The 15,454-nt window shown below is 39.4% G+C and overlaps 26 non-coding genes across 26 annotated transcripts; 15 read left to right on the top strand and 11 right to left on the bottom strand.

Annotated features, from left to right (window-relative positions):
* Nucleotides 1-361: 361 nt before the first annotated feature.
* Nucleotides 362-434, bottom strand: Trnar-ccu (transfer RNA arginine (anticodon CCU)). Its single transcript has one exon. It is a non-coding gene; the product is annotated as a tRNA-Arg (tRNA).
* A 305-nt stretch (nt 435-739) lies between these two features.
* LOC139508632 (5S ribosomal RNA) lies at nt 740-857 on the top strand. The gene has a single exon (XR_011661375.1). It is a non-coding gene; the product is annotated as a 5S ribosomal RNA (ribosomal RNA).
* A 507-nt stretch (nt 858-1,364) lies between these two features.
* Trnar-ccu (transfer RNA arginine (anticodon CCU)) lies at nt 1,365-1,437 on the bottom strand. The gene has a single exon. It is a non-coding gene; the product is annotated as a tRNA-Arg (tRNA).
* Nucleotides 1,438-1,743: 306 nt separating this feature from the next.
* Nucleotides 1,744-1,862, top strand: LOC139508626 (5S ribosomal RNA). Its single transcript, XR_011661370.1, has one exon. It is a non-coding gene; the product is annotated as a 5S ribosomal RNA (ribosomal RNA).
* A 505-nt stretch (nt 1,863-2,367) lies between these two features.
* Trnar-ccu (transfer RNA arginine (anticodon CCU)) lies at nt 2,368-2,440 on the bottom strand. The gene has a single exon. It is a non-coding gene; the product is annotated as a tRNA-Arg (tRNA).
* Nucleotides 2,441-2,746: 306 nt separating this feature from the next.
* On the top strand, nt 2,747-2,865 carry LOC139508625 (5S ribosomal RNA). The gene has a single exon (XR_011661368.1). It is a non-coding gene; the product is annotated as a 5S ribosomal RNA (ribosomal RNA).
* A 506-nt stretch (nt 2,866-3,371) lies between these two features.
* Trnar-ccu (transfer RNA arginine (anticodon CCU)) lies at nt 3,372-3,444 on the bottom strand. Its single transcript has one exon. It is a non-coding gene; the product is annotated as a tRNA-Arg (tRNA).
* A 304-nt stretch (nt 3,445-3,748) lies between these two features.
* Nucleotides 3,749-3,866, top strand: LOC139508630 (5S ribosomal RNA). The gene has a single exon (XR_011661374.1). It is a non-coding gene; the product is annotated as a 5S ribosomal RNA (ribosomal RNA).
* A 509-nt stretch (nt 3,867-4,375) lies between these two features.
* Trnar-ccu (transfer RNA arginine (anticodon CCU)) lies at nt 4,376-4,448 on the bottom strand. The gene has a single exon. It is a non-coding gene; the product is annotated as a tRNA-Arg (tRNA).
* Nucleotides 4,449-4,754: 306 nt separating this feature from the next.
* LOC139508624 (5S ribosomal RNA) lies at nt 4,755-4,873 on the top strand. Its single transcript, XR_011661367.1, has one exon. It is a non-coding gene; the product is annotated as a 5S ribosomal RNA (ribosomal RNA).
* Nucleotides 4,874-5,756: 883 nt separating this feature from the next.
* Nucleotides 5,757-5,875, top strand: LOC139508623 (5S ribosomal RNA). Its single transcript, XR_011661366.1, has one exon. It is a non-coding gene; the product is annotated as a 5S ribosomal RNA (ribosomal RNA).
* Nucleotides 5,876-6,382: 507 nt separating this feature from the next.
* Nucleotides 6,383-6,455, bottom strand: Trnar-ccu (transfer RNA arginine (anticodon CCU)). The gene has a single exon. It is a non-coding gene; the product is annotated as a tRNA-Arg (tRNA).
* A 306-nt stretch (nt 6,456-6,761) lies between these two features.
* On the top strand, nt 6,762-6,879 carry LOC139508629 (5S ribosomal RNA). Its single transcript, XR_011661373.1, has one exon. It is a non-coding gene; the product is annotated as a 5S ribosomal RNA (ribosomal RNA).
* Nucleotides 6,880-7,386: 507 nt separating this feature from the next.
* Nucleotides 7,387-7,459, bottom strand: Trnar-ccu (transfer RNA arginine (anticodon CCU)). Its single transcript has one exon. It is a non-coding gene; the product is annotated as a tRNA-Arg (tRNA).
* A 305-nt stretch (nt 7,460-7,764) lies between these two features.
* Nucleotides 7,765-7,883, top strand: LOC139508637 (5S ribosomal RNA). The gene has a single exon (XR_011661381.1). It is a non-coding gene; the product is annotated as a 5S ribosomal RNA (ribosomal RNA).
* An 884-nt stretch (nt 7,884-8,767) lies between these two features.
* Nucleotides 8,768-8,885, top strand: LOC139508628 (5S ribosomal RNA). Its single transcript, XR_011661372.1, has one exon. It is a non-coding gene; the product is annotated as a 5S ribosomal RNA (ribosomal RNA).
* Nucleotides 8,886-9,392: 507 nt separating this feature from the next.
* On the bottom strand, nt 9,393-9,465 carry Trnar-ccu (transfer RNA arginine (anticodon CCU)). The gene has a single exon. It is a non-coding gene; the product is annotated as a tRNA-Arg (tRNA).
* A 305-nt stretch (nt 9,466-9,770) lies between these two features.
* Nucleotides 9,771-9,889, top strand: LOC139508636 (5S ribosomal RNA). Its single transcript, XR_011661379.1, has one exon. It is a non-coding gene; the product is annotated as a 5S ribosomal RNA (ribosomal RNA).
* An 886-nt stretch (nt 9,890-10,775) lies between these two features.
* LOC139508635 (5S ribosomal RNA) lies at nt 10,776-10,894 on the top strand. The gene has a single exon (XR_011661378.1). It is a non-coding gene; the product is annotated as a 5S ribosomal RNA (ribosomal RNA).
* A 504-nt stretch (nt 10,895-11,398) lies between these two features.
* Nucleotides 11,399-11,471, bottom strand: Trnar-ccu (transfer RNA arginine (anticodon CCU)). The gene has a single exon. It is a non-coding gene; the product is annotated as a tRNA-Arg (tRNA).
* A 305-nt stretch (nt 11,472-11,776) lies between these two features.
* LOC139508634 (5S ribosomal RNA) lies at nt 11,777-11,895 on the top strand. The gene has a single exon (XR_011661377.1). It is a non-coding gene; the product is annotated as a 5S ribosomal RNA (ribosomal RNA).
* A 508-nt stretch (nt 11,896-12,403) lies between these two features.
* On the bottom strand, nt 12,404-12,476 carry Trnar-ccu (transfer RNA arginine (anticodon CCU)). Its single transcript has one exon. It is a non-coding gene; the product is annotated as a tRNA-Arg (tRNA).
* A 305-nt stretch (nt 12,477-12,781) lies between these two features.
* Nucleotides 12,782-12,900, top strand: LOC139508622 (5S ribosomal RNA). The gene has a single exon (XR_011661365.1). It is a non-coding gene; the product is annotated as a 5S ribosomal RNA (ribosomal RNA).
* A 506-nt stretch (nt 12,901-13,406) lies between these two features.
* Nucleotides 13,407-13,479, bottom strand: Trnar-ccu (transfer RNA arginine (anticodon CCU)). Its single transcript has one exon. It is a non-coding gene; the product is annotated as a tRNA-Arg (tRNA).
* A 305-nt stretch (nt 13,480-13,784) lies between these two features.
* Nucleotides 13,785-13,902, top strand: LOC139508627 (5S ribosomal RNA). Its single transcript, XR_011661371.1, has one exon. It is a non-coding gene; the product is annotated as a 5S ribosomal RNA (ribosomal RNA).
* An 881-nt stretch (nt 13,903-14,783) lies between these two features.
* On the top strand, nt 14,784-14,900 carry LOC139508633 (5S ribosomal RNA). The gene has a single exon (XR_011661376.1). It is a non-coding gene; the product is annotated as a 5S ribosomal RNA (ribosomal RNA).
* The last annotated feature ends 554 nt before the right edge of the window (nt 14,901-15,454 follow it).

The following is a 15,454-nucleotide window of genomic DNA, read 5'->3' as shown; positions in this document are numbered from 1 at the left end:
GGTCGACAGACGAATTCCTAAGTCACTACAAGTCGTAACGAACGAATATAACTTTACCGGTAAATTTGTCAAATTAGGAAAAAACACGAAATTTTCAGTTTACAATCGTTAATTTGCGCTTTGACTGAAGTCTGACTTCACAAGGAAGTACGTCGATCCTCTCCATTGTCGAATATTGTCATAGCGACGCTAGGGTGAATTCGAGGACGCTGAAAGGTTATGGCTGCATGTTTGGTAAGTCTTTCGAAGCACAAAATTAATTCAAATGCCGTTATGTAGCTACAATAACAGCATTTTTTCAACGGATCTTTGTGAAAAGTGCATTTAGGCAGAATATGTTGTAACGCTAGTAAAAATTGTCTACCTCCGACGGGACTCGAACCCGCAATCCCCGGCTTAGGAGGCCGGTGCCTTATCCATTGGGCCACGGAGGCGTATGTAGTTGTGCATTTTAATACCCATGTAATTCGTGGACGTCGTTTCTGTAAATTCGCACATATCCTTGAAATCAACTTCTAGTGAACTTGAAAATTGAAATTATGGAGGACAGAAACTACAAATGGCAAACTGTATTTCATCGATTGATCTCATATCTGTATAAATTTCATCCGTTTCATAAGTTTTCTGTATAAAAATCTCATGTCGAAAACAGTTTCTATTTCAATATCAAAGTGATGATTCCATATATATACTTCCCGCGTTTCTTAGCTTTATATTCCTTTATTTTGCTCACCTTAGTGTCTACGACATATCACGCTGAAAACACCGGTTCTCGTCCGATCACCGCAGTTAAGCAGCGTCGAGCTCGGTTAGTACTTGGATGGGTGACCGCCTGGGAATACCGGGTGTTGTAGACATTCCTTTTTATAATTTTCTCTGTGTGTTCCTATATATCTTCTTCTAGCTCCTTCACCTGTCCTCTTATTTCATTTTCCCGGGACCTTCATTTTATTTTGTCCCGCGGCATGTTCATATTACCTTGATAAAACTGTTATAAAAAGGTCGACAGACGAATTCCTAAGTCACTACAAGTCGTAACGAACGAATATAACTTTACCGGTAAATTTGTCAAATTAGGAAAAAACACGAAATTTTCAGTTTACAATCGTTAATTTGCGCTTTGACTGAAGTCTGACTTCACAAGGAAGTACGTCGATCCTCTCCATTGTCGAATATTGTCATAGCGACGCTAGGGTGAATTCGAGGACGCTGAAAGGTTATGGCTGCATGTTTGGTAAGTCTTTCGAAGCACAAAATTAATTTCAAATGCCGTTATGTAGCTACAATAACAGCATTTTTTTCAACGGATCTTTGTGAAAAAGTGCATTTAGGCAGAATATGTTGTAACGCTAGTAAAAATTGTCTACCTCCGACGGGACTCGAACCCGCAATCCCCGGCTTAGGAGGCCGGTGCCTTATCCATTGGGCCACGGAGGCGTATGTAGTTGTGCATTTTAATACCCATGTAATTCGTGGACGTCGTTTCTGTAAATTCGCACATATCCTTGAAATCAACTTTCTAGTGAACTTGAAAATTGAAATTATGGAGGACAGAAACTACAAATGGCAAACTGTATTTCATCGATTGATCTCATATCTGTATAAATTTCATCCGTTTCATAAGTTTTCTGTATAAAAATCTCATGTCGAAAACAGTTTCTATTTCAATATCAAAGTGATGATTCCATATATATACTTCCCGCGTTTCTTAGCTTTATATTCCTTTATTTTGCTCACCTTAGTGTCTACGACCATATCACGCTGAAAACACCGGTTCTCGTCCGATCACCGCAGTTAAGCAGCGTCGAGCTCGGTTAGTACTTGGATGGGTGACCGCCTGGGAATACCGGGTGTTGTAGACATTCCTTTTTATAATTTTCTCTGTGTGTTCCTATATATCTTCTTCTAGCTCCTTCACCTGTCCTCTTATTTTCATTTTCCCGGACCTTCATTTATTTTGTCCCGCGGCATGTTCATATTTACCTTGATAAAACTGTTATAAAAAGGTCGACAGACGAATTCCTAAGTCACTACAAGTCGTAACGAACGAATATAACTTTACCGGTAAATTTGTCAAATTAGGAAAAACACGAAATTTTCAGTTTACAATCGTTAATTTGCGCTTTGACTGAAGTCTGACTTCACAAGGAAGTACGTCGATCCTCTCCATTGTCGAATATTGTCATAGCGACGCTAGGGTGAATTCGAGGACGCTGAAAGTTATGGCTGCATGTTTGGTAAGTCTTTCGAAGCACAAAATTAATTTCAAATGCCGTTATGTAGCTACAATAACAGCATTTTTTTCAACGGATCTTTGTGAAAAAGTGCATTTAGGCAGAATATGTTGTAACGCTAGTAAAAATTGTCTACCTCCGACGGGACTCGAACCCGCAATCCCCGGCTTAGGAGGCCGGTGCCTTATCCATTGGGCCACGGAGGCGTATGTAGTTGTGCATTTTAATACCCATGTAATTCGTGGACGTCGTTTCTGTAAATTCGCACATATCCTTGAAATCAACTTTCTAGTGAACTTGAAAATTGAAATTATGGAGGACAGAAACTACAAATGGCAAACTGTATTTCATCGATTGATCTCATATCTGTATAAATTTCATCCGTTTCATAAGTTTTCTGTATAAAAATCTCATGTCGAAAACAGTTTCTATTTCAATATCAAAGTGATGATTCCATATATATACTTCCCGCGTTTCTTAGCTTTATATTCCTTTATTTTGCTCACCTTAGTGTCTACGACCATATCACGCTGAAAACACCGGTTCTCGTCCGATCACCGCAGTTAAGCAGCGTCGAGCTCGGTTAGTACTTGGATGGGTGACCGCCTGGGAATACCGGGTGTTGTAGACATTCCTTTTTATAATTTTCTCTGTGTGTTCCTATATATCTTCTTCTAGCTCCTTCACCTGTCCTCTTATTTTCATTTTCCCGGGACCTTCATTTTATTTTGTCCCGCGGCATGTTCATATTTACCTTGATAAAACTGTTATAAAAAGGTCGACAGACGAATCCTAAGTCACTACAAGTCGTAACGAACGAATATAACTTTACCGGTAAATTTGTCAAATTAGGAAAAAACACGAAATTTTCAGTTTACAATCGTTAATTTGCGCTTTGACTGAAGTCTGACTTCACAAGGAAGTACGTCGATCCTCTCCATTGTCGAATATTGTCATAGCGACGCTAGGTGAATTCGAGGACGCTGAAAGGTTATGGCTGCATGTTTGGTAAGTCTTTCGAAGCACAAAATTAATTTCAAATGCCGTTATGTAGCTACAATAACAGCATTTTTTTCAACGGATCTTTGTGAAAAGTGCATTTAGGCAGAATATGTTGTAACGCTAGTAAAAATTGTCTACCTCCGACGGGACTCGAACCCGCAATCCCCGGCTTAGGAGGCCGGTGCCTTATCCATTGGGCCACGGAGGCGTATGTAGTTGTGCATTTTAATACCATGTAATTCGTGGACGTCGTTTCTGTAAATTCGCACATATCCTTGAAATCAACTTTCTAGTGAACTTGAAATTGAAATTATGGAGGACAGAAACTACAAATGGCAAACTGTATTTCATCGATTGATCTCATATCTGTATAAATTTCATCCGTTTCATAAGTTTTCTGTATAAAAATCTCATGTCGAAAACAGTTTCTATTTCAATATCAAAGTGATGATTCCATATATATACTTCCCGCGTTTCTTAGCTTTATATTCCTTTATTTTGCTCACCTTAGTGTCTACGACCATATCACGCTGAAAACACCGGTTCTCGTCCGATCACCGCAGTTAAGCAGCGTCGAGCTCGGTTAGTACTTGGATGGGTGACCGCCTGGAATACCGGGTGTTGTAGACATTCCTTTTTATAATTTTCTCTGTGTGTTCCTATATATCTTCTTCTAGCTCCTTCACCTGTCCTCTTATTTTCATTTTCCCGGGACCTTCATTTTATTTTGTCCCGCGGCATGTTCATATTTACCTTGATAAAACTGTTATAAAAAGGTCGACAGACGAATTCCTAAGTCACTACAAGTCGTAACGAACGAATATAACTTTACCGGTAAATTTGTCAAATTAGGAAAAAACACGAAATTTTCAGTTTACAATCGTTAATTTGCGCTTTGACTGAAGTCTGACTTCACAAGGAAGTACGTCGATCCTCTCCATTGTCGAATATTGTCATAGCGACGCTAGGGTGAATTCGAGGACGCTGAAAGGTTATGGCTGCATGTTTGGTAAGTCTTTCGAAGCACAAAATTAATTTCAAATGCCGTTATGTAGCTACAATAACAGCATTTTTTTCAACGGATCTTTGTGAAAAAGTGCATTTAGGCAGAATATGTTGTAACGCTAGTAAAAATTGTCTACCTCCGACGGGACTCGAACCCGCAATCCCCGGCTTAGGAGGCCGGTGCCTTATCCATTGGGCCACGGAGGCGTATGTAGTTGTGCATTTTAATACCCATGTAATTCGTGGACGTCGTTTCTGTAAATTCGCACATATCCTTGAAATCAACTTTCTAGTGAACTTGAAAATTGAAATTATGGAGGACAGAAACTACAAATGGCAAACTGTATTTCATCGATTGATCTCATATCTGTATAAATTTCATCCGTTTCATAAGTTTTCTGTATAAAAATCTCATGTCGAAAACAGTTTCTATTTCAATATCAAAGTGATGATTCCATATATATACTTCCCGCGTTTCTTAGCTTTATATTCCTTTATTTTGCTCACCTTAGTGTCTACGACCATATCACGCTGAAAACACCGGTTCTCGTCCGATCACCGCAGTTAAGCAGCGTCGAGCTCGGTTAGTACTTGGATGGGTGACCGCCTGGGAATACCGGGTGTTGTAGACATTCCTTTTATAATTTTCTCTGTGTGTTCCTATATATCTTCTTCTAGCTCCTTCACCTGTCCTCTTATTTTCATTTTCCCGGGACCTTCATTTTATTTTGTCCCGCGGCATGTTCATATTTACCTTGATAAAACTGTTATAAAAGGTCGACAGACGAATTCCTAAGTCACTACAAGTCGTAACGAACGAATATAACTTTACCGGTAAATTTGTCAAATAGGAAAAACACGAAATTTTCAGTTTACAATCGTTAATTTGCGCTTTGACTGAAGTCTGACTTCACAAGGAAGTACGTCGATCCTCTCCATTGTCGAATATTGTCATAGCGACGCTAGGGTGAATTCGAGGACGCTGAAAGGTTATGGCTGCATGTTTGGTAAGTCTTTCGAAGCACAAAATTAATTTCAAATGCCGTTATGTAGCTACAATAACAGCATTTTTTTCAACGGATCTTTGTGAAAAAGTGCATTTAGGCAGAATATGTTGTAACGCTAGTAAAAATTGTCTACCTCCGACGGGACTCGAACCCGCAATCCCCGGCTTAGGAGGCCGGTGCCTTATCCATTGGCCACGGAGGCGTATGTAGTTGTGCATTTTAATACCCATGTAATTCGTGGACGTCGTTTCTGTAAATTCGCACATATCCTTGAAATCAACTTTCTAGTGAACTTGAAAATTGAAATTATGGAGGACAGAAACTACAAATGGCAAACTGTATTTCATCGATTGATCTCATATCTGTATAAATTTCATCCGTTTCATAAGTTTTCTGTATAAAAATCTCATGTCGAAAACAGTTTCTATTTCAATATCAAAGTGATGATTCCATATATATACTTCCCGCGTTTCTTAGCTTTATATTCCTTTATTTTGCTCACCTTAGTGTCTACGACCATATCACGCTGAAAACACCGGTTCTCGTCCGATCACCGCAGTTAAGCAGCGTCGAGCTCGGTTAGTACTTGGATGGGTGACCGCCTGGGAATACCGGGTGTTGTAGACATTCCTTTTTATAATTTTCTCTGTGTGTTCCTATATATCTTCTTCTAGCTCCTTCACCTGTCCTCTTATTTTCATTTTCCCGGGACCTTCATTTTATTTTGTCCCGCGGCATGTTCATATTTACCTTGATAAAACTGTTATAAAAAGGTCGACAGACGAATTCCTAAGTCACTACAAGTCGTAACGAACGAATATAACTTTACCGGTAAATTTGTCAAATTAGGAAAAACACGAAATTTTCAGTTTACAATCGTTAATTTGCGCTTTGACTGAAGTCTGACTTCACAAGGAAGTACGTCGATCCTCTCCATTGTCGAATATTGTCATAGCGACGCTAGGGTGAATTCGAGGACGCTGAAAGGTTATGGCTGCATGTTTGGTAAGTCTTTCGAAGCACAAAATTAATTTCAAATGCCGTTATGTAGCTACAATAACAGCATTTTTTTCAACGGATCTTTGTGAAAAAGTGCATTTAGGCAGAATATGTTGTAACGCTAGTAAAAATGTCTACCTCCGACGGGACTCGAACCCGCAATCCCCGGCTTAGGAGGCCGGTGCCTTATCCATTGGGCCACGGAGGCGTATGTAGTTGTGCATTTTAATACCCATGTAATTCGTGGACGTCGTTTCTGTAAATTCGCACATATCCTTGAAATCAACTTTCTAGTGAACTTGAAAATTGAAATTATGGAGGACAGAAACTACAAATGGCAAACTGTATTTCATCGATTGATCTCATATCTGTATAAATTTCATCCGTTTCATAAGTTTTCTGTATAAAAATCTCATGTCGAAAACAGTTTCTATTTCAATATCAAAGTGATGATTCCATATATATACTTCCCGCGTTTCTTAGCTTTATATTCCTTTATTTTGCTCACCTTAGTGTCTACGACCATATCACGCTGAAAACACCGGTTCTCGTCCGATCACCGCAGTTAAGCAGCGTCGAGCTCGGTTAGTACTTGGATGGGTGACCGCCTGGAATACCGGGTGTTGTAGACATTCCTTTTTATAATTTTCTCTGTGTGTTCCTATATATCTTCTTCTAGCTCCTTCACCTGTCCTCTTATTTTCATTTCCCGGGACCTTCATTTTATTTTGTCCCGCGGCATGTTCATATTTACCTTGATAAAACTGTTATAAAAGGTCGACAGACGAATTCCTAAGTCACTACAAGTCGTAACGAACGAATATAACTTTACCGGTAAATTTGTCAAATTAGGAAAAAACACGAAATTTTCAGTTTACAATCGTTAATTTGCGCTTTGACTGAAGTCTGACTTCACAAGGAAGTACGTCGATCCTCTCCATTGTCGAATATTGTCATAGCGACGCTAGGGTGAATTCGAGGACGCTGAAAGGTTATGGCTGCATGTTTGGTAAGTCTTTCGAAGCACAAAATTAATTTCAAATGCCGTTATGTAGCTACAATAACAGCATTTTTTTCAACGGATCTTTGTGAAAAAGTGCATTTAGGCAGAATATGTTGTAACGCTAGTAAAAATTGTCTACCTCCGACGGGACTCGAACCCGCAATCCCCGGCTTAGGAGGCCGGTGCCTTATCCATTGGGCCACGGAGGCGTATGTAGTTGTGCATTTTAATACCCATGTAATTCGTGGACGTCGTTTCTGTAAATTCGCACATATCCTTGAAATCAACTTTCTAGTGAACTTGAAAATTGAAATTATGGAGGACAGAAACTACAAATGGCAAACTGTATTTCATCGATTGATCTCATATCTGTATAAATTTCATCCGTTTCATAAGTTTTCTGTATAAAAATCTCATGTCGAAAACAGTTTCTATTTCAATATCAAAGTGATGATTCCATATATATACTTCCGCGTTTCTTAGCTTTATATTCCTTTATTTTGCTCACCTTAGTGTCTACGACCATATCACGCTGAAAACACCGGTTCTCGTCCGATCACCGCAGTTAAGCAGCGTCGAGCTCGGTTAGTACTTGGATGGGTGACCGCCTGGGAATACCGGGTGTTGTAGACATTCCTTTTTATAATTTTCTCTGTGTGTTCCTATATATCTTCTTCTAGCTCCTTCACCTGTCCTCTTATTTTCATTTTCCCGGGACCTTCATTTTATTTTGTCCCGCGGCATGTTCATATTTACCTTGATAAAACTGTTATAAAAAGGTCGACAGACGAATCCTAAGTCACTACAAGTCGTAACGAACGAATATAACTTTACCGGTAAATTTGTCAAATTAGGAAAAACACGAAATTTTCAGTTTACAATCGTTAATTTGCGCTTTGACTGAAGTCTGACTTCACAAGGAAGTACGTCGATCCTCTCCATTGTCGAATATTGTCATAGCGACGCTAGGGTGAATTCGAGGACGCTGAAAGGTTATGGCTGCATGTTTGGTAAGTCTTTCGAAGCACAAAATTAATTTCAAATGCCGTTATGTAGCTACAATAACAGCATTTTTTTCAACGGATCTTTGTGAAAAAGTGCATTTAGGCAGAATATGTTGTAACGCTAGTAAAAATTGTCTACCTCCGACGGGACTCGAACCCGCAATCCCCGCTTAGGAGGCCGGTGCCTTATCCATTGGGCCACGGAGGCGTATGTAGTTGTGCATTTTAATACCCATGTAATTCGTGGACGTCGTTTCTGTAAATTCGCACATATCCTTGAAATCAACTTTCTAGTGAACTTGAAATTGAAATTATGGAGGACAGAAACTACAAATGGCAAACTGTATTTCATCGATTGATCTCATATCTGTATAAATTTCATCCGTTTCATAAGTTTTCTGTATAAAAATCTCATGTCGAAAACAGTTTCTATTTCAATATCAAAGTGATGATTCCATATATATACTTCCCGCGTTTCTTAGCTTTATATTCCTTTATTTTGCTCACCTTAGTGTCTACGACCATATCACGCTGAAAACACCGGTTCTCGTCCGATCACCGCAGTTAAGCAGCGTCGAGCTCGGTTAGTACTTGATGGGTGACCGCCTGGGAATACCGGGTGTTGTAGACATTCCTTTTTATAATTTTCTCTGTGTGTTCCTATATATCTTCTTCTAGCTCCTTCACCTGTCCTCTTATTTTCATTTTCCCGGGACCTTCATTTATTTTGTCCGCGGCATGTTCATATTTACCTTGATAAAACTGTTATAAAAAGGTCGACAGACGAATTCCTAAGTCACTACAAGTCGTAACGAACGAATATAACTTTACCGGTAAATTTGTCAAATTAGGAAAAAACACGAAATTTTCAGTTTACAATCGTTAATTTGCGCTTTGACTGAAGTCTGACTTCACAAGGAAGTACGTCGATCCTCTCCATTGTCGAATATTGTCATAGCGACGCTAGGGTGAATTCGAGGACGCTGAAAGGTTATGGCTGCATGTTTGGTAAGTCTTTCGAAGCACAAAATTAATTTCAAATGCCGTTATGTAGCTACAATAACAGCATTTTTTTCAACGGATCTTTGTGAAAAAGTGCATTTAGGCAGAATATGTTGTAACGCTAGTAAAAATTGTCTACCTCCGACGGGACTCGAACCCGCAATCCCCGGCTTAGGAGGCCGGTGCCTTATCCATTGGGCCACGGAGGCGTATGTAGTTGTGCATTTTAATACCCATGTAATTCGTGGACGTCGTTTCTGTAAATTCGCACATATCCTTGAAATCAACTTTCTAGTGAACTTGAAAATTGAAATTATGGAGGACAGAAACTACAAATGGCAAACTGTATTTCATCGATTGATCTCATATCTGTATAAATTTCATCCGTTTCATAAGTTTTCTGTATAAAAATCTCATGTCGAAAACAGTTTCTATTTCAATATCAAAGTGATGATTCCATATATATACTTCCCGCGTTTCTTAGCTTTATATTCCTTTATTTGCTCACCTTAGTGTCTACGACCATATCACGCTGAAAACACCGGTTCTCGTCCGATCACCGCAGTTAAGCAGCGTCGAGCTCGGTTAGTACTTGGATGGGTGACCGCCTGGGAATACCGGGTGTTGTAGACATTCCTTTTTATAATTTTCTCTGTGTGTTCCTATATATCTTCTTCTAGCTCCTTCACCTGTCCTCTTATTTTCATTTTCCCGGGACCTTCATTTTATTTTGTCCCGCGGCATGTTCATATTTACCTTGATAAAACTGTTATAAAAAGGTCGACAGACGAATTCCTAAGTCACTACAAGTCGTAACGAACGAATATAACTTTACCGGTAAATTTGTCAAATTAGGAAAAAACACGAAATTTTCAGTTTACAATCGTTAATTTGCGCTTTGACTGAAGTCTGACTTCACAAGGAAGTACGTCGATCCTCTCCATTGTCGAATATTGTCATAGCGACGCTAGGGTGAATTCGAGGACGCTGAAAGGTTATGGCTGCATGTTTGGTAAGTCTTTCGAAGCACAAAATTAATTTCAAATGCGTTATGTAGCTACAATAACAGCATTTTTTTCAACGGATCTTTGTGAAAAGTGCATTTAGGCAGAATATGTTGTAACGCTAGTAAAAATTGTCTACCTCCGACGGGACTCGAACCCGCAATCCCGGCTTAGGAGGCCGGTGCCTTATCCATTGGGCCACGGAGGCGTATGTAGTTGTGCATTTTAATACCCATGTAATTCGTGGACGTCGTTTCTGTAAATTCGCACATATCCTTGAAATCAACTTTCTAGTGAACTTGAAAATTGAAATTATGGAGGACAGAAACTACAAATGGCAAACTGTATTTCATCGATTGATCTCATATCTGTATAAATTTCATCCGTTTCATAAGTTTTTCTGTATAAAAATCTCATGTCGAAAACAGTTTCTATTTCAATATCAAAGTGATGATTCCATATATATACTTCCCGCGTTTCTTAGCTTTATATTCCTTTATTTTGCTCACCTTAGTGTCTACGACCATATCACGCTGAAAACACCGGTTCTCGTCCGATCACCGCAGTTAAGCAGCGTCGAGCTCGGTTAGTACTTGGATGGGTGACCGCCTGGGAATACCGGGTGTTGTAGACATCCTTTTTATAATTTTCTCTGTGTGTTCCTATATATCTTCTTCTAGCTCCTTCACCTGTCCTCTTATTTCATTTTCCGGGACCTTCATTTTATTTTGTCCCGCGGCATGTTCATATTTACCTTGATAAAACTGTTATAAAAAGGTCGACAGACGAATTCCTAAGTCACTACAAGTCGTAACGAACGAATATAACTTTACCGGTAAATTTGTCAAATTAGGAAAAAACACGAAATTTTCAGTTTACAATCGTTAATTTGCGCTTTGACTGAAGTCTGACTTCACAGGAAGTACGTCGATCCTCTCCATTGTCGAATATTGTCATAGCGACGCTAGGGTGAATTCGAGGACGCTGAAAGGTTATGGCTGCATGTTTGGTAAGTCTTTCGAAGCACAAAATTAATTTCAAATGCCGTTATGTAGCTACAATAACAGCATTTTTTCAACGGATCTTTGTGAAAAAGTGCATTTAGGCAGAATATGTTTGTAACGCTAGTAAAATTGTCTACCTCCGACGGGACTCGAACCCGCAATCCCCGGCTTAGGAGGCCGGTGCCTTATCCATTGGGCCACGGAGGCGTATGTAGTTGTGCATTTTAATACCCATGTAATTCGTGGACGTCGTTTCTGTAAATTCGCACATATCCTTGAAATCAACTTTCTAGTGAACTTGAAAATTGAAATTATGGAGGACAGAAACTACAAATGGCAAACTGTATTTCATCGATTGATCTCATATCTGTATAAATTTCATCCGTTTCATAAGTTTTCTGTATAAAAATCTCATGTCGAAAACAGTTTCTATTTCAATATCAAAGTGATGATTCCATATATATACTTCCCGCGTTCTTAGCTTTATATTCCTTTATTTTGCTCACCTTAGTGTCTACGACCATATCACGCTGAAAACACCGGTTCTCGTCCGATCACCGCAGTTAAGCAGCGTCGAGCTCGGTTAGTACTTGGATGGGTGACCGCCTGGGAATACCGGGTGTTGTAGACATTCCTTTTTATAATTTTCTCTGTGTGTTCCTATATATCTTCTTCTAGCTCCTTCACCTGTCCTCTTATTTTCATTTTCCCGGGACCTTCATTTTATTTTGTCCCGCGGCATGTTCATATTTACCTTGATAAAACTGTTATAAAAAGGTCGACAGACGAATTCCTAAGTCACTACAAGTCGTAACGAACGAATATAACTTTACCGGTAAATTTGTCAAATTAGGAAAAAACACGAAATTTTCAGTTTACAATCGTTAATTTGCGCTTTGACTGAAGTCTGACTTCACAAGGAAGTACGTCGATCCTCTCCATTGTCGAATATTGTCATAGCGACGCTAGGGTGAATTCGAGGACGCTGAAAGGTTATGGCTGCATGTTTGGTAAGTCTTTCGAGCACAAAATTAATTTCAAATGCCGTTATGTAGCTACAATAACAGCATTTTTTTCAACGGATCTTTGTGAAAAAGTGCATTTAGGCAGAATATGTTGTAACGCTAGTAAAAATTGTCTACCTCCGACGGGACTCGAACCCGCAATCCCCGGCTTAGGAGGCCGGTGCCTTATCCATTGGGCCACGGAGGCGTATGTAGTTGTGCATTTTAATACCCATGTAATTCGTGGACGTCGTTTCTGTAAATTCGCACATATCCTTGAAATCAACTTTCTAGTGAACTTGAAAATTGAAATTATGGAGGACAGAAACTACAAATGGCAAACTGTATTTCATCGATTGATCTCATATCTGTATAAATTTCATCCGTTTCATAAGTTTTCTGTATAAAAATCTCATGTCGAAAACAGTTTCTATTTCAATATCAAAGTGATGATTCCATATATATACTTCCCGCGTTTCTTAGCTTTATATTCCTTTATTTGCTCACCTTAGTGTCTACGACCATATCACGCTGAAAACACCGGTTCTCGTCCGATCACCGCAGTTAAGCAGCGTCGAGCTCGGTTAGTACTTGGATGGGTGACCGCCTGGGAATACCGGGTGTTGTAGACATTCCTTTTTATAATTTTCTCTGTGTGTTCCTATATATCTTCTTCTAGCTCCTTCACCTGTCCTCTTATTTTCATTTTCCCGGGACCTTCATTTTATTTTGTCCCGCGGCATGTTCATATTTACCTTGATAAAACTGTTATAAAAAGGTCGACAGACGAATTCCTAAGTCACTACAAGTCGTACGAACGAATATAACTTTACCGGTAAATTTGTCAAATTAGGAAAAAACACGAAATTTTCAGTTTACAATCGTTAATTTGCGCTTGACTGAAGTCTGACTTCACAAGAAGTACGTCGATCCTCTCCATTGTCGAATATTGTCATAGCGACGCTAGGGTGAATTCGAGGACGCTGAAAGGTTATGGCTGCATGTTTGGTAAGTCTTTCGAAGCACAAAATTAATTTCAAATGCCGTTATGTAGCTACAATAACAGCATTTTTTTCAACGGATCTTTGTGAAAAAGTGCATTTAGGCAGAATATGTTGTAACGCTAGTAAAAATTGTCTACCTCCGACGGGACTCGAACCCGCAATCCCCGGCTTAGGAGGCCGGTGCCTTATCCATTGGGCCACGGAGGCGTATGTAGTTGTGCATTTTAATACCCATGTAATTCGTGGACGTCGTTTCTGTAAATTCGCACATATCCTTGAAATCAACTTTCTAGTGAACTTGAAATTGAAATTATGGAGGACAGAAACTACAAATGGCAAACTGTATTTCATCGATTGATCTCATATCTGTATAAATTTCATCCGTTTCATAAGTTTTCTGTATAAAAATCTCATGTCGAAAACAGTTTCTATTTCAATATCAAAGTGATGATTCCATATATATACTTCCCGCGTTTCTTAGCTTTATATTCCTTTATTTTGCTCACCTTAGTGTCTACGACCATATCACGCTGAAAACACCGGTTCTCGTCCGATCACCGCAGTTAAGCAGCGTCGAGCTCGGTTAGTACTTGGATGGGTGACCGCCTGGGAATACCGGTGTTGTAGACATTCCTTTTTATAATTTTCTCTGTGTGTTCCTATATATCTTCTTCTAGCTCCTTCACCTGTCCTCTTATTTTCATTTTCCCGGGACTTCATTTTATTTTGTCCCGCGGCATGTTCATATTTACCTTGATAAAACTGTTATAAAAGGTCGACAGACGAATTCCTAAGTCACTACAAGTCGTAACGAACGAATATAACTTTACCGGTAAATTTGTCAAATTAGGAAAAAACACGAAATTTTCAGTTTACAATCGTTAATTTGCGCTTTGACTGAAGTCTGACTTCACAAGGAAGTACGTCGATCCTCTCCATTGTCGAATATTGTCATAGCGACGCTAGGGTGAATTCGAGGACGCTGAAAGGTTATGGCTGCATGTTTGGTAAGTCTTTCGAAGCACAAAATTAATTTCAAATGCGTTATGTAGCTACAATAACAGCATTTTTTCAACGGATCTTTGTGAAAAAGTGCATTTAGGCAGAATATGTTGTAACGCTAGTAAAATTGTCTACCTCCGACGGACTCGAACCCGCAATCCCCGGCTTAGGAGGCCGGTGCCTTATCCATTGGGCCACGGAGGCGTATGTAGTTGTGCATTTAATACCCATGTAATTCGTGGACGTCGTTTCTGTAAATTCGCACATATCCTTGAAATCAACTTTCTAGTGAACTTGAAAATTGAAATTATGGAGGACAGAAACTACAAATGGCAAACTGTATTTCATCGATTGATCTCATATCTGTATAAATTTCATCCGTTTCATAAGTTTTCTGTATAAAAATCTCATGTCGAAAACAGTTTCTATTTCAATATCAAAGTGATGATTCCATATATATACTTCCCGCGTTTCTTAGCTTTATATTCCTTTATTTTGCTCACCTTAGTGTCTACGACCATATCACGCTGAAAACACCGGTTCTCGTCCGATCACCGCAGTTAAGCAGCGTCGAGCTCGGTTAGTACTTGGATGGGTGACCGCCTGGAATACGGGTGTTGTAGACATTCCTTTTTATAATTTTCTCTGTGTGTTCCTATATATCTTCTTCTAGCTCCTTCACCTGTCCTCTTATTTTCATTTTCCCGGGACCTTCATTTTATTTTGTCCCGCGGCATGTTCATATTTACCTTGATAAAACTGTTATAAAAAGGTCGACAGACGAATTCCTAAGTCACTACAAGTCGTAACGAACGAATATAACTTTACCGGTAAATTTGTCAAATTAGGAAAAAACACGAAATTTTCAGTTTACAATCGTTAATTTGCGCTTTGACTGAAGTCTGACTTCACAAGGAAGTACGTCGATCCTCTCCATTGTCGAATATTGTCATAGCGACGCTAGGGTGAATTCGAGGACGCTGAAAGGTTATGGCTGCATGTTTGGTAAGTCTTTCGAAGCACAAAATTAATTTCAATGCCGTTATGTAGCTACAATAACAGCATTTTTTTCAACGGATCTTTGTGAAAAAGTGCATTTAGGCAGAATATGTTGTAACGCTAGTAAAAATTGTCTACCTCCGACGGGACTCGAACCCGCAATCCCCGCTTAGGAGGCCGG

This window comes from Mytilus edulis, unplaced genomic scaffold (assembly GCF_963676685.1).
Source record: "Mytilus edulis unplaced genomic scaffold, xbMytEdul2.2 SCAFFOLD_2066, whole genome shotgun sequence".
NCBI lineage: Eukaryota > Metazoa > Mollusca > Bivalvia > Mytilida > Mytilidae > Mytilus > Mytilus edulis.
The sequence above is the reverse complement of the archived record's forward strand: the minus strand, read 5'-3'. Positions and strand labels throughout refer to the sequence as shown.